This window comes from Oryzias latipes, chromosome 23, assembly GCF_053564925.1.
Source record: "Oryzias latipes strain Hd-rR chromosome 23, Olatipes_Hd-rR_3.1".
Taxonomy (NCBI): domain Eukaryota; kingdom Metazoa; phylum Chordata; class Actinopteri; order Beloniformes; family Adrianichthyidae; genus Oryzias; species Oryzias latipes.
The window spans coordinates 13,210,126-13,223,084 of record NC_136259.1 but is presented as its reverse complement, the minus strand read 5'-3'; the positions used below and the strand labels follow the sequence as shown (position 1 = coordinate 13,223,084).

Genomic DNA, 12,959 nt, shown 5'->3' with positions numbered 1-12,959 from the left:
CTTTAGACAGAGCAAGCATCTTCATGAAAGCTATATGCAGTGCAATAAGATGCTGCCCAAAACCATTTAAACTAGCCAACCCAGGTGGGACAGTTAACACCTTCAGGTTATTACCGACCCACTCAGGCAGGGGTCTGACCTCTAACTTTGAGTCGCAGTAGTTGCAAAACCACAGAGCGCTCCTCGCTGTCCCCAAAAAACAAACACGGGCTCTCAGTCCATGTTGCAGCGGTGCAGGTAGTTTTGACTAATTCACATATCTGCAATCTGCCATCTTTGCGGTACGTCTGACACGGCAAAACCTGGTGATGAAACAGAAGTCTGTTGCACACACAAACAAACTCTGGACCTTTTTCCACCTTGAAGAAGGTAGAGTTTTCAGGAAGTCCTGCATGACTTCCTGAAAACTCTGCCTTCTTTTTTAACAACTGCCTCTTCTGTTTAACATTTATGACTCTTCCTGAACACATGATTTTCCCTGTACCGCTTTGTTTGCAGTTTTTACCTCATTTCTGTGGGATTTCTCTCTTGTCCTTACTAAGCGCGATCAATGCGTTTGTGTGGAGCATCTTCAAACCATTTTTGTTTACCCTTTTGTTTTTAATTTCATCCATCATCTCTGCACATTTCGTTTTTGCTTTTGACTACCATTTCTCTTAAATCGTCATTTTCCATGTATTTTAGGTTTTAATGTCTTTCATTTCCTTCAGTTTGTTTGCAAATTAAATTTAATATTTTGAATGATCTGCTTTACCCTGTCTTCCTTTCCCAGTTTATTTTTTCCCTGATTTGCTGTTTTTCTTAAATTAAAAAAATATTTTGAAGAAACATTTCTACATTTGCTGTTGTCAATTATCAAAGTTGTCTTTATGTCTATAGAATTATTGTAACTTTTTTCAAGTGAACGCATTTAGTAAGAATTTGATTTTGTGTGGGCAGACCTGCAACAACCAACACAGCGGTCCCAATGTGGATTTTTAACGCAGACATTGGTTTCAAAATGTGTAGCACGACAATTTTCAATATATATGGTGTTTTCAGATAATTGTCGACCACTGCTCTTGTGCCAAAGCCACCTGCCATCAAACAAGACAAAAACATTTACTCCCAATAAATCAGCTGTGGCTTGAATTTCGACGTGTGGCCCAAACACTAAACGCATGTCCGATTTGGTGATGTAATCAGCCAGAGTACTCACGCCTGATTACCCAGCTATACAGATCTCGGTTTGTTTCCAATTGTGTCACGACAGCTAACCAAATCTTTCTGTAGCCATTTTGAGATCCGCTCACAGCCAGAGATATGGCCCTAAAGCAGGGGTCGGCAACCTTTGACCGAGGGAGCCATAGACGCCACACATTTTATAATGCAATTTCGTGAGAGCCATTCAATAATGTAGCATCCCTTTCCCACACTGAGGCATGGAGACTTAACCTCTTTTAAGGTGCTTTATTCTAGTTACTGTAGTCCGTAACCAACGCCATACAACTTGTTCAGCAACTCTTAAATCTCTCCTGCACCAACTTTTTATTTCCCCCATTCCCGCACAAGCCCTCCCATTTCCCTTATAGCAGAACCTGGTCCAAACTCCCCAACGACAGGCTGAGCATCAGAATTGAGGGCCAATCAGCATCCCTGCTTGATGCTTTCAATGATATCCGGAACTTATAACGTGACCCAACAGCCACCAAGTCCAAATCAATATGGTTAGAACTAAAAATACAAGTGAATGTGCGCATTTTATGCAATTTCAACACTTAAAGTAAAATAAGTCTGGATTCTTTTCAAAAACATTGTTATGCTGTTGCTAATAAATGATAAGCATTTCTTAGCATTAATACAATTTCTGGTGCTGCATAGTGGTTTTGCTGATTGTCTTGTCTGGTTGATACATGGCGAGTTGAAGCTTCATGCAAGCGTTGAGACTTCCATCCGTTAAACATGATCGTAGGTTGGTCTAAATGTTCTTTTGAAGTGAGAACGACTGCTCATATGCAGACGTGGAGCCAAACACACAGTAACATGCTGCAGTGTGTGGTATGGGCAGTGTGTTCATAGTTCTGACAATCTTTGCGCAGTTTCACCTCGCTGCCAGAGCCCACTACCCCTCCCCTTTTCCAACATCCCGTCCCTGCAGCTGTGAACTCAGATGGGAGCGCACAGCTGCAGGCACGGAAATTCACAGGTTTCAAGCTGGTACAAACTCTGATATGACAAATAGTAAACCGATTGTGTTGCCAATTTTTTCTTCTCCAAGCCACTGGAGAGCAGATCCTCTGATCCCTATGTCCTGCTCTAATCTATGGAGTAAAATACTGTGGTCGATAGTGTCAAAGGCTGCACTGAGGTCCAACAGGACCAGAATAGAAAGTAGTCCCTTTTCTGAGGCCAATAACAAGTCATTAGAGACTCTAACTAGTGCAGTTTCCGTACTGTGGTTCGGAGAGAAGCAGCCTGTGGAATAGAAAACACAAACGTTATCATGTGGACCCAATACACTCACTGCAGTTTTTCTCAGCTGCTCCAATCCCCGCCCGTGCCATGATGCCAGAGGAGAGCGGTCTGCACCTGAAGGACTGGCTTTCTGTGGAAGAGAAAAAAAGAGAAACCATTTAGACACTGGAACTAGCCTCTTCCATGAACCACAGAGCTGCACGCACCACTTCTGGTCTGGATTTCAGGAAGCTGGATTCACCTTGAACACATGGAGAAGTTTAAAACAGGAAACAACATTTCATTTGTATGAAATTAGCTGACGTTTACCTTTGCCTTCCCTACCTTGCATGCCCACTCAAAAGGGTCGGTTGGCGGGAGGGGACACAGGGTGCTCCTTCACAACCACCTTATGGAGTCACTCGCCGCATGGCAGGCCAGGGCGATGCAGGGGGAGCCGCCTGGACCTCTGGCTCCACCAGCTGCAGGGTGGAGTAGTCCCACAGCAGGGAAGCCAGAAGGACCATCCCTCCATCACTCAGGTGGACCTTAGAGACACCAAAAAACAAAACCACAAGATTTGCTTTGAGACTTATTGTGCTGAGAAAAGCTGTCTGCATCAAAAACAACCAGCATCCTCAACCTACCCCATCACGGGCCCACAGCGCCAAGTGGTCCAAGCTGAAGTGCTTAGCAACAGAAAGGTACTTAATGCCTGCACAGGAATGCAAGTTAGTGACCTGTTCCCACAGACAATAAGCTAGATGACAAACAAGTAAATGATGTTATACCCCTGTTGAAGTCCTGGCACGCAGTGGCTCAGGACATCTGCAACACCTCCAGCCACTTACAGCATCTAGTTAAAAGAGAAGAATATAAATGAAGACAATGTGCTCTACTTCCTTCCAACAAGATGAGTTTCAACCATACATACCAGCAGGCAGCCACTGTCTGTCCACTCATTCCCTGTTCTTATGTAGGGACAGACACAGCTGAACCTAATCCCTAATCAAGCAGGCATGCACCTGTCACAGGCAGACCTGCCGCTTACAACTGCTTCATGTAGATGACGGTTATGCCCCAGCCGGGGCTGCTGACCACTGCTGTAGCAGAAGCAGGACATGCTAAAACTCACACATGGACAGTCAGCTCAGAAATAAGACAAATCTGGCCAAGCAGCAGGAAAAAATAAATAAATAAAACCGATAATAAAAATCAGCCAGCGGCATTAACAGGCCTTTTTCATGTCAGGAAAACTGATTTAATGCAGCAACCAGCGTGTTCAAAATGTTTGCAGCAAAAAAAAAACATCTGGGCTCTGACTGTATAGCTGCAAGTTGCATTTTATTACAATTAAGATTTTTATCTGAACTATTGTTTCATTTTCCTGAATAAATGTTGAAACACTAGAAAACAGCATTTTTTTTTACGAGTTTTGTTTTTTAACTTTGGAGAAAAACACACATGTTCTTAAAAATAAGATACCCTTTGAAAATTAACATTAACGGTTAAAAATAGCTTCTTCTGCTAAATATATGTAGCCTCTATTTGTGAACCATCAATTTTTTATTCATTACTTCTTTTAATTTATTCCAAATCACTTGTACAGAATAAAATAATGTGCTTCAAATCGTTCTCTCTTTTGTTTTGACAAACAGATCTTAAAGAAAATCAAACATTTTACCAATAATTTGCTCCGGAGGATTCATCTATAACAAACAGGCCTGTTAATTTAGGGTCAAGTCAGCCGATAAACTTTACAGTATAGGGAGATCCTCAGCCATAAATCCACAAATCTGACTAAATTAAACTTAATCAATGCCTGGGGTTACACAAACTAAGAAACTTGCATCAAAACAACAATCCAATGGGCAGCCTCATGCATGATCAGCACTTTTATTCAGTAGAAACCCAGCAGGCCCAAACCCATCAATAGGCAAATTTACACTCAAAATCACAGAAATCAAATCAAATCTACCAAACAGAAAAATTAAAAACATGCCATAGTCACCAGTAACAGTCAATGCAAAGACAGGAAGAGATAAAAGCATCTACCAACATACAAATTTAATCCAATGTGTGTCACAATTCAGTTAAAATAAGCAAAGGAACATGAAATATAATCATCCTAGCAGGTTCTATTTGTAATGATCTTACAAATCAATGTGAACTTGGGACATTTTAAAACACACAAAATACCCCATTTAAAATGTCTTACATTTTAATGAACTCTTGTAATGTCGTAAAAAAAAGAATGTTTTATAAATAAAATACTTCACCTCTTCGACTAAGAGAGATTTTGAAACAAAGAATAGTTTCATGTGCAACTTAGAAACTTTTTCTGCAACTTTTTCAATGCAATTTAAGACATTTTAGTTTTAAACTGTGAATGAAAGCAATAACAGTCAGCGCTGAACAACGGTAAAATACATACAAAATCACTGCGCAACAACACAATGAAAGAGACAATACCACAGCAATGAAGCAGCAAAACAGACGTAACAAATCCCATCATCACATCAAAGGCACGACCGTCCATTGAAGTAAAAGCTAACTCCAACACGAAGCAAAGTCACTAATAAATTACACAAATGCAACACTCATTTTCACAACAGCAGAAATTTAAAGTACAAGCATTTTCCTCTCAAATACTTCTACGTTTGGGTCCTTCCTTAAGACTAGCTAACGTTCGCTAGCTAGCTTCAGAAAAAAAACAGCCATCCTTTGATGTTAAAGCTAACTCCAAGACGAAGCAAAGTCACTAATAAAAATAGTATAACTTTTTTTCTTTGGATATGCATTTGTATTTCACTCTCTGTGTTAATACAAAATACGCGATCAGGCTAAAAACATTAGATGAAAGCTCCTCCCACACGAGGCAGCGGCATCAATCTTAGGAACACTTTTTTGGACAGGCGGAGATTAGAGAATGCTCAAGCAGGCGGCCTTCTCATCACGCAGTGGATCTATGCAACAAGCGAGCGAGCTCTGCAAGCCCACGGGCTGCTAGCTGCTGACAGACGGAGCTGTCACCGGCAAAACAAACCCCAATTCACTTCTGTTGTGGCTTTTCTTGTTCGTATCGCTTTTTTTAATTGCTGTGATGGCAGTTATTATTTGGAGCATTTATTTTTTGTTTGCAGTTGCTTTTTTTTTTGCTGCGATGGTGGTTCTCGGCCACCGTAGATTTACCAGAGATTCCTCTTTCCAGCATTTAAGTCCTAAATCAGAGTTTTAGATGCATTTCAGTTCTTTTTAGATCGTTAAGCTTGCATTTCTACTGATTTACACAAAGAACCATGAACAAATCAGGGAAATCTACCAAAATCGTTACTTCTGAAACCAAACCTTCAGAGGTTCAGAAGGATTTGTCTGCCTTGAAAAGAGAACGGGACCTTTTACTGGAGAAACTCTTCAACAGAAAGGACCAGTTATCTCAACTGAAGAAGACCAGAATTGAGACTAAGGAGAGCTGTGTTTTGCACTGAGTGTTGCTGCAAGACATGGAACTCGCCTTGGAGGAAGAACGCCGTCTCAGAAAGACGCGTGAAAAGGAACTGTAAAGATGTAAGCAGTTGTTCAAGGCAAAGGCTAAACAAGTCAAGCAGGACCTGGAGGAACAGGTCAACTTGAAACATCAACTCAACACAAAACTGCGGCTGAAGATCAAACTGACGGAAAAATTGGAGTCTCAGGTGGCGGAGCTTTCTGAAGTCAAAACAATGCTGCAAGCATTCGTCCCACCTGTGGAGTCTGCAGACGTCACTGAAAAGGCATCAGTGGACACCAACGTTTAAGAACAACAGCTGGATTCTGAACAACGAGCTGCTCCAGAGCCTTCCAAAAAGCGCAAGAAGCGTGAGAAGAAGAAAGCGATGGCACTCGCTGCCCCAGAGGAACCAGAAAGCTGTGAACCGGTCAGCCCACCTCTGGCCGACCAGGTTGACATAAATTTGGATCCATCAAAAACAGAGGAAACTGACTCAGCAGTGACAGAGACCTTTTCCTGAAGAGACTGAAGCCAAAAGTTTACTAGCAGATTCTTTGGAGAATGTCGTTGAGGAGGCATCAGCCCAAACTGAAGAGTCAGAGCCAGAGCGGGCCTCAGAACAACAACCGACTGCAGATCCTCCAAAAAGACGCAAGAGACCTGTGGAGATGGACACCACAGAATCTCCTCCCTCTAAACCAGTGTTTTTCAACCTTTTCTGAGCCACGGCACACTTTAACCTTAAAAAAAATCCCGCGGCACACCAGCATCAAAAAATTTAAAAAAAAGGAGAAACTCATACTCTGTATTGATCTACAGCCCCTCCACAATCTCACGTGCATTTTTGAGATAATTGTTGCAGAAAAAGCTGGAAACTGCAGCTGTTTTTTTTCTAAAAGATGCAATAAAAGATAAGTTAGAAGATTTAAAAACAGTTTGATGTGTGTTCGTTGGTTTCAAGACGTTTAACAACATATCTCCGTATGCGCTGTCACTCTCACAACCCAATGCATCATGGGAGATGTAGTGCATAAAACGGCCGGAGATCGGTTTTCGGAGCTTCATTGTTTTGTTCACTTGTTCCACGCTCTGATACCGGATTCTGTGGAAAGCTACACCGCTAAAGACGAGCTTTAGCTGCTATTTTTTTTAGAACTGAGCGACTTTACGAACTAAATCGGGACAAGGAAGTGAAGACTTTAACCACTTCTGATTGGTCAGACTGATGACATGTGATTAAGCCTTCAAGAATGATTGGTGGAGACAGTTAAAGGGACGGGACGTTTCCAAAATACAGCCGAAGGTGCAGCTGAATCGCGGTACCTTATCAAAATGTCTTTATTAAAATAAAATAAACGCAAAGAAAAAGTATTTTATGATCTTTTATATTCCTAACTCCTCAGTGTTTTATCAGGGCCTGTTTGGATGAACAGAGAGCTGAAATCATGGAGATGGTAATTGCTTTTAGATCAGTTAATGAGGGCAATTTCCCAAGGCACACTTGACCATCTCTCACGGCACACTAGTGTGCCGCGGCAAAACACTGCTCTAAACAACTGAGGATCTGCAAACCAGTCCCCATAAGGACACGTCTGGCCAGACAGAGAGCGGAGGTCAACAGGTTTTCTCCTGGTGCTCAGGTTAACCCTTGAAAAAAAAAACTTTGAGGATAAAATGTTTATTAGATTGATCCCAGAGAAGATGGGATCAATGGGATTGGGATTTTGGAAGATGGAAAAAAATAATGAAAGGGGATTGAATAAAAAAATAAATAAATGGATGAATGAAAGAAAGAATGAATGAGATAATTTAGTTTAGTTTTTTCTTGTGGGGTTTTCTCCTGGTGCTCAGGTTCGCCCTTAAAAAAATTATTTTGAAGATAAAAAAGATATTAGATTGGTCCCAGAGTGGGAAGATGAAAACAATGTAATGAAAGGGGATGGAATAAATTAATAAATTAATGAATGAATGGATAAGAAAATGTAGTTTTTTTCTTCTTGTGGGGTTTTCTCCTGGTGCTCAGGTTCGCCCTTAAAAAAATTCATTTATAGATAAAACAGATGATATTAGATTGGTCCCAGAGTGGGCAGGTAGAAAAAAGTAATGAAAGGGGGTGGAATAAATGAATGGATGAATGAATAATGGGGTGACTGTGTTGCAGTGTGGGGCGGTCGACCTCTGATTGGAATAGTGCCGGTTTGATTCCAATATGTCGAGGTGTCCTGGGACAAAACACTGAAGACACCTTGCCTCTGGTGAAAGGTTGGCGTCAGTGTTCAGCAGCGCCATCAGTGTGAATGAGTGAATGGGTCTGTGACTGTAACGTGCTATATAAGTTTTTCGCTTTTGAACATTTAAAAAAATGAATGAATGAGTAATGCCACCACAAGGGGGCACAACTCAGTGCTCTCTTGTGCCGGTCCCAAGTCTGGATAAATGCAGAGGGTTGTGTGAAAGCAAAAACAAAAAACATGACAAAAACAGATGACTTCATGTATGTCTCACAAACTTCATGTATGTCTCACAAACTTCCGACTCAAGTCCCCTCAGGGGGTTTCAAATGTTGTAGCCATTAGGAATGGCTCACATTGAAAAAGCCCTTCATGCTAAAGAAAGTAATTAATTCAAAGTGAAACCCAACCCATTTGTGTGTCAATTCAAGCATTCTCCAACTCCTCTCTTATTAAAATGATCCAAACTAATCCAAAAGTGCTGCTCAAACTGTTTATTGGCTTTCTCCCAAACTCAGCAGAAAACATCTCTGGTCAACAGCCTAACTCAACTTACAACTGTGCGTTAATCAGAAGCCAACTTTTCAACATATATTATACAAGTCAACAACCTTGGATGTCCTCAACTGTTTTTCTTTTCACGTTGTGTGGTTAAAGTGTGTTACAGTGCACAATATACCAAGTCAATAAGGATAGCACCTAACTTTGTCTTAAGGCAATGTTACAACATCATCAAGCCAATGTATCCCAGCTTGCACTCTGCACAGATTAAAAAATGACCCTGATGTGATTTGAACACACAACCTTCTGATCTGGAGTCAGACATGCTACCATTGCACCACAGAATCTTTCACAATGTCAGTACAGACTAAAGGGCTGCATTGGGATTGGGTCCCGCTGGGTCCCACGGGACCCAACCCAAATCTTGCGGGATTGGGCGGTTTGAATTGTGCTGCGGGCGGGAGCGGGCAGCAAAAAAAAACCCCGCGGGATCAGTGTTGCCATGAATATCTCATGAATATATAATAACGGACTACGTTAGGCTGTGCGGCTGTTGGAGTCTTATGTACTGAAGCTCCGTGAAGGCACCAGGGGCCTGTTTCAGAAAGGAGGTTAAGTGTAAACTCTGAGTGCGTTAACCCTGAAATCAGGGAAACCCTGGGTTTTCCGTTTCAGAATGGGAGGTTTGTTAAACCAGAGAAAGCAGAGTAAGTCAAACCCGTTTCTGAAAGAGAGGTAACTTATACTCGGAGTCAGTGTCCATGGTTACTTACGCTGTGAACCTAACCTGGACGGGAGCAGGTTTTATTCTCTAAACTCAAGGTTTCTGCCGGTCCCCTCCCCTTTTTAAAGACGAAGCGGTATTTTTCGCTTTAACCTTCATTGCCCACATTTCCGTCACACAGACAGAGACGGTCTAAGTGACAAGAATGGCTTTTCCTTTTCTAGAGGACCCAATAGACGAGGAGGCTGAATTAATTCATAGAGAATTACATTTACGTCGTGAGAGGATTTTGAGACCTAGACTCGATTTTTTGTCATTTCCCCATACGTTTTTGTTTGAGCGTTACCGTCTTTCGTTGCAATCAATTACATATATACAATGAAAACAACATTAGATATTGCTATGTAGATGTTTCATATGTCAAATATTGTCAACAAAGCTTACATCCATGACATGCTCATATTTGACCTGATTGAATTATGTTTTTATACATCATTTTTAGCTGCTGCCATGTTCTTTTAATTCCTGCAGGATTGCATCTACATGAAAATGAAATCAGGGACATTGAATTAGATTAATGTAACAATTACTTTTTGGAAACACAATTTGCTAGCACTGCTTACTTTCTTAATCCCATATAAACCTATACCACTTGATCAATACAAGGGTAGTGTTGCAGCGTGTGTGTGCTGAGCGGGGTGCGATCCACGAGAGAGAAGGGGAGGGGCGATTGCAGGTGCAGATGTGGGGGGGGGGGGGTGAGCACGGAGCGGAGGTGTGTGCGTGGTATATATTGTGTGTTCGGAGGACGGAGCACTTAGTTAAATAAAGAGAAGGGGTCATTCCCAGAATAACTGCTTTGGAGTCATTCTTAATCCGCTCTGGAGGTTGAGGGTTTCCAACGGGAAGTGAACCCCGAAGGAGAATTCCCTTCGGCCCTATAGGAAATCTCCCCTGCGCTTCTGACCACGGTCGGTCGGAAAGACGAGAGAAAAGAAAGGAGAAGTCTTCGCGCAGCGAAAGGTTCAACAGTAGACAAAAGTTCTCTTTTAAAAACACAATTGAATGTATTAATATTAAACTGACCAACGTTTGCAAGAGGGGAAGGTTAACAAAAAAGTCCTCTAAACATTACCGACATTAAATGCATTTCCCCCCCCCCAGATTGGTTCTGTACACTATGCAGTATTTCATGCATTTACACCAGGAATGACACTTCAAAAGTACACCTAAATATCACCATTTTTATTTCACACCTTACGCTATTTAAAAAGTTATTACAGCCAATATTTTATAACAATGATTTAAATGCAAACTTACGCATTAACTGGAGCAGCTATGTTTTCTCACGCTAACTGTCTCTGTTTTGCAGATGCAGCGGTGTTGCTTTTCTTCTGGAATATGTGCTCATATTCACTGTAACTCTGCAGCAGCACGTCAAGTTCAGCTGGCGAAAAATACGCAGACCTCTTTTTTTCACGGTTGCCATGGTGACTTGTGATATCTGCGCTCCATTGATAATGGCTTCTTATAGTCGCGGTGCGCACGCTTACCTCCGAATCAGTCCACTCAGAGTTGATTGACCTAACTCGGATCAGCTTCTCTGAAACAGAAAACTCAAAGTTGTTAATCTCCCGATTGACCAACTCAGAGTTCAAGTTTAACCTCAGAGTTGGTTGAACCTCCTTTCTGAAACAGGCCCCAGGTAGAGACGCCCAATGGCCACTGTCATCTAACCCAGTGTTTTTCAACCTTTTTTGAGCCACGGCACACTTTAACCTTGACAAAAATCCCGTGGCACACCAGCATCCCAAAAAAAAAAAAAAAAGCAGAAACTCAGTCTGTTTTGATCTACAGCCCCCCCCCCCGCCACAATTTGTGATAATTGTGGCAGAAAAAGCAGGAAGTTGCAGATTTTTTTCTAAAAGATGTAATAAAACTTAAGTTACATACAAACTGTATGTTCGTTGTGGTTTCAAGACATGTAACAAGGACGACTCATTGTACGCTGAAGCGCTGTCCCTTTAAGCCAATGCATCATGGGAGATGTAGTGTGAAAACTGCCAGAAAACGGCAGAAAGACTCGCGTCTCTGAGCTTCATGGTTTTGTTCACTTGTTCCACGGTCTGATACCGGATTCTGTGGAAAGCTACACCGCTAAAGACGAGCTTTAGCTGGTGTTTTTGTTGGAACTGAGTGAGTTATGAGCTAAATTGGAACAAGGAAGTGGAGACTTTAACCATTTCTGATTGGTCAGACTGATGACTTGTGATTAAGCCTTCAAGAATGATTGGTGGAGTCGTGGAGACAGTAAAAGCTGCGGGACTTTTCAGATAACAGTTATAGCTGCAGCTAAATCGCGTTACCGTCATTCTTATAAAAATGTCTTTAATAGAATCAAATAAACACAAAGAAAAAAGTATTTTATGATCTTTCATATTCCTAACTCCTCAGTGTTTTATCAGGACCTGTTTGGATGAACAAAGAGCTGATTTCCTGGAGATGGGAAATGTTTTTAGATCAATTAATGAGGGCAATTTTCCACGGCACACTTGACCATCTCCCACGGCACACTAGTGTGCCGCGGCACACTGGTTGAAAAACACTGCAATAATCAACATATCTGCTACCTGTAAAAGCAAGTAGCTTGGATCTCCTCAACTGTGTTTTTTTATAGGTTGTGTGCTAAAGGCTGTGACAGTGCACAATACAGCAAGTCAATAATAGTCAAGCATCTAACTTTGTCTCAAGCAATAAAGCATCAAGGAGAGCGCTGCTTGTTCCTGGTCCTCCAGATCTAACACTCTGACTGTTTCACAGATCTCCAAGTCCTACTACTTGCAAATTCAATCAATCAGATATCTCCACAATCTGATTGAATCAAGACACCTGGTGCACGTAATCAGCAGCAAGCAGTCCAGAGAAAACTAGCAGGGTGGTAGATCTGAAGGACCAGGAATGAGCTGCCCTTGATCAATGCCATTCTAGAATAAAAGCACTCAAACGGCTTGCACTCAGAAGTACAGCTTAGGATCCAGACATGACCCTGATGTGATTTGAACACACAACCTTCTGATCTGGAGTCAGATGCGCTACCATTGCACCACAGAGCCCATAATAAGGTGCTCATTTCTATGTGGTTACACACACTGGATTGGCAAGAGTTTGATCCTTTTTAGCTGTTTCTTCAGTACTGTCCAATATCTCAAGCTCACTTCACGCTAGACATGTTTAGGTTTTTTTGGGTTTTTTTTGGACATCTTATAAGGGCAAGAATCCCACTGTCTTTCTGACTTGTAATGCCTTTCCACACCCATGTCTGTCACTGTTGTTTCTTTGACATCTGTTATGTGGCTAAGTCTTTTCGTCTATAGTTCATTTCCATGGTTCTTATTGGCTATTCTTCACCGTCTTTACGTGTCTAACTGTAGCTTTTCAAGATTGCAGTGTGCAAAAGTAATTGAGCAAGTACATAGTTTTAGGAATCTGGGAGTTATATTTGATACAAAGTTGAAATGGAGAGAGAATATTGATTGTATAGTAGGCAGATTTAAGAAAGTCATAAATATAATGAGATGCT

General features: G+C 41.6%; 1 long non-coding RNA gene and 2 other non-coding genes across 3 annotated transcripts; all 3 read right to left on the bottom strand.

Annotated features, from left to right (window-relative positions):
- Positions 1-2,699: 2,699 nt before the first annotated feature.
- LOC144989364 (uncharacterized) lies at positions 2,700-3,322 on the bottom strand. The gene is made up of 3 exons (XR_013653509.1): positions 3,225-3,322; positions 3,081-3,148; positions 2,700-2,981 (listed from the first exon to the last, which is right to left on the bottom strand). It is a non-coding gene; the product is annotated as an uncharacterized LOC144989364 (long non-coding RNA).
- A 5,608-nt stretch (positions 3,323-8,930) lies between these two features.
- trnaw-cca (transfer RNA tryptophan (anticodon CCA)) lies at positions 8,931-9,002 on the bottom strand. Its single transcript has one exon. It is a non-coding gene; the product is annotated as a tRNA-Trp (tRNA).
- A 3,418-nt stretch (positions 9,003-12,420) lies between these two features.
- trnaw-cca (transfer RNA tryptophan (anticodon CCA)) lies at positions 12,421-12,492 on the bottom strand. The gene has a single exon. It is a non-coding gene; the product is annotated as a tRNA-Trp (tRNA).
- Between the last annotated feature and the right edge of the window lie 467 nt (positions 12,493-12,959).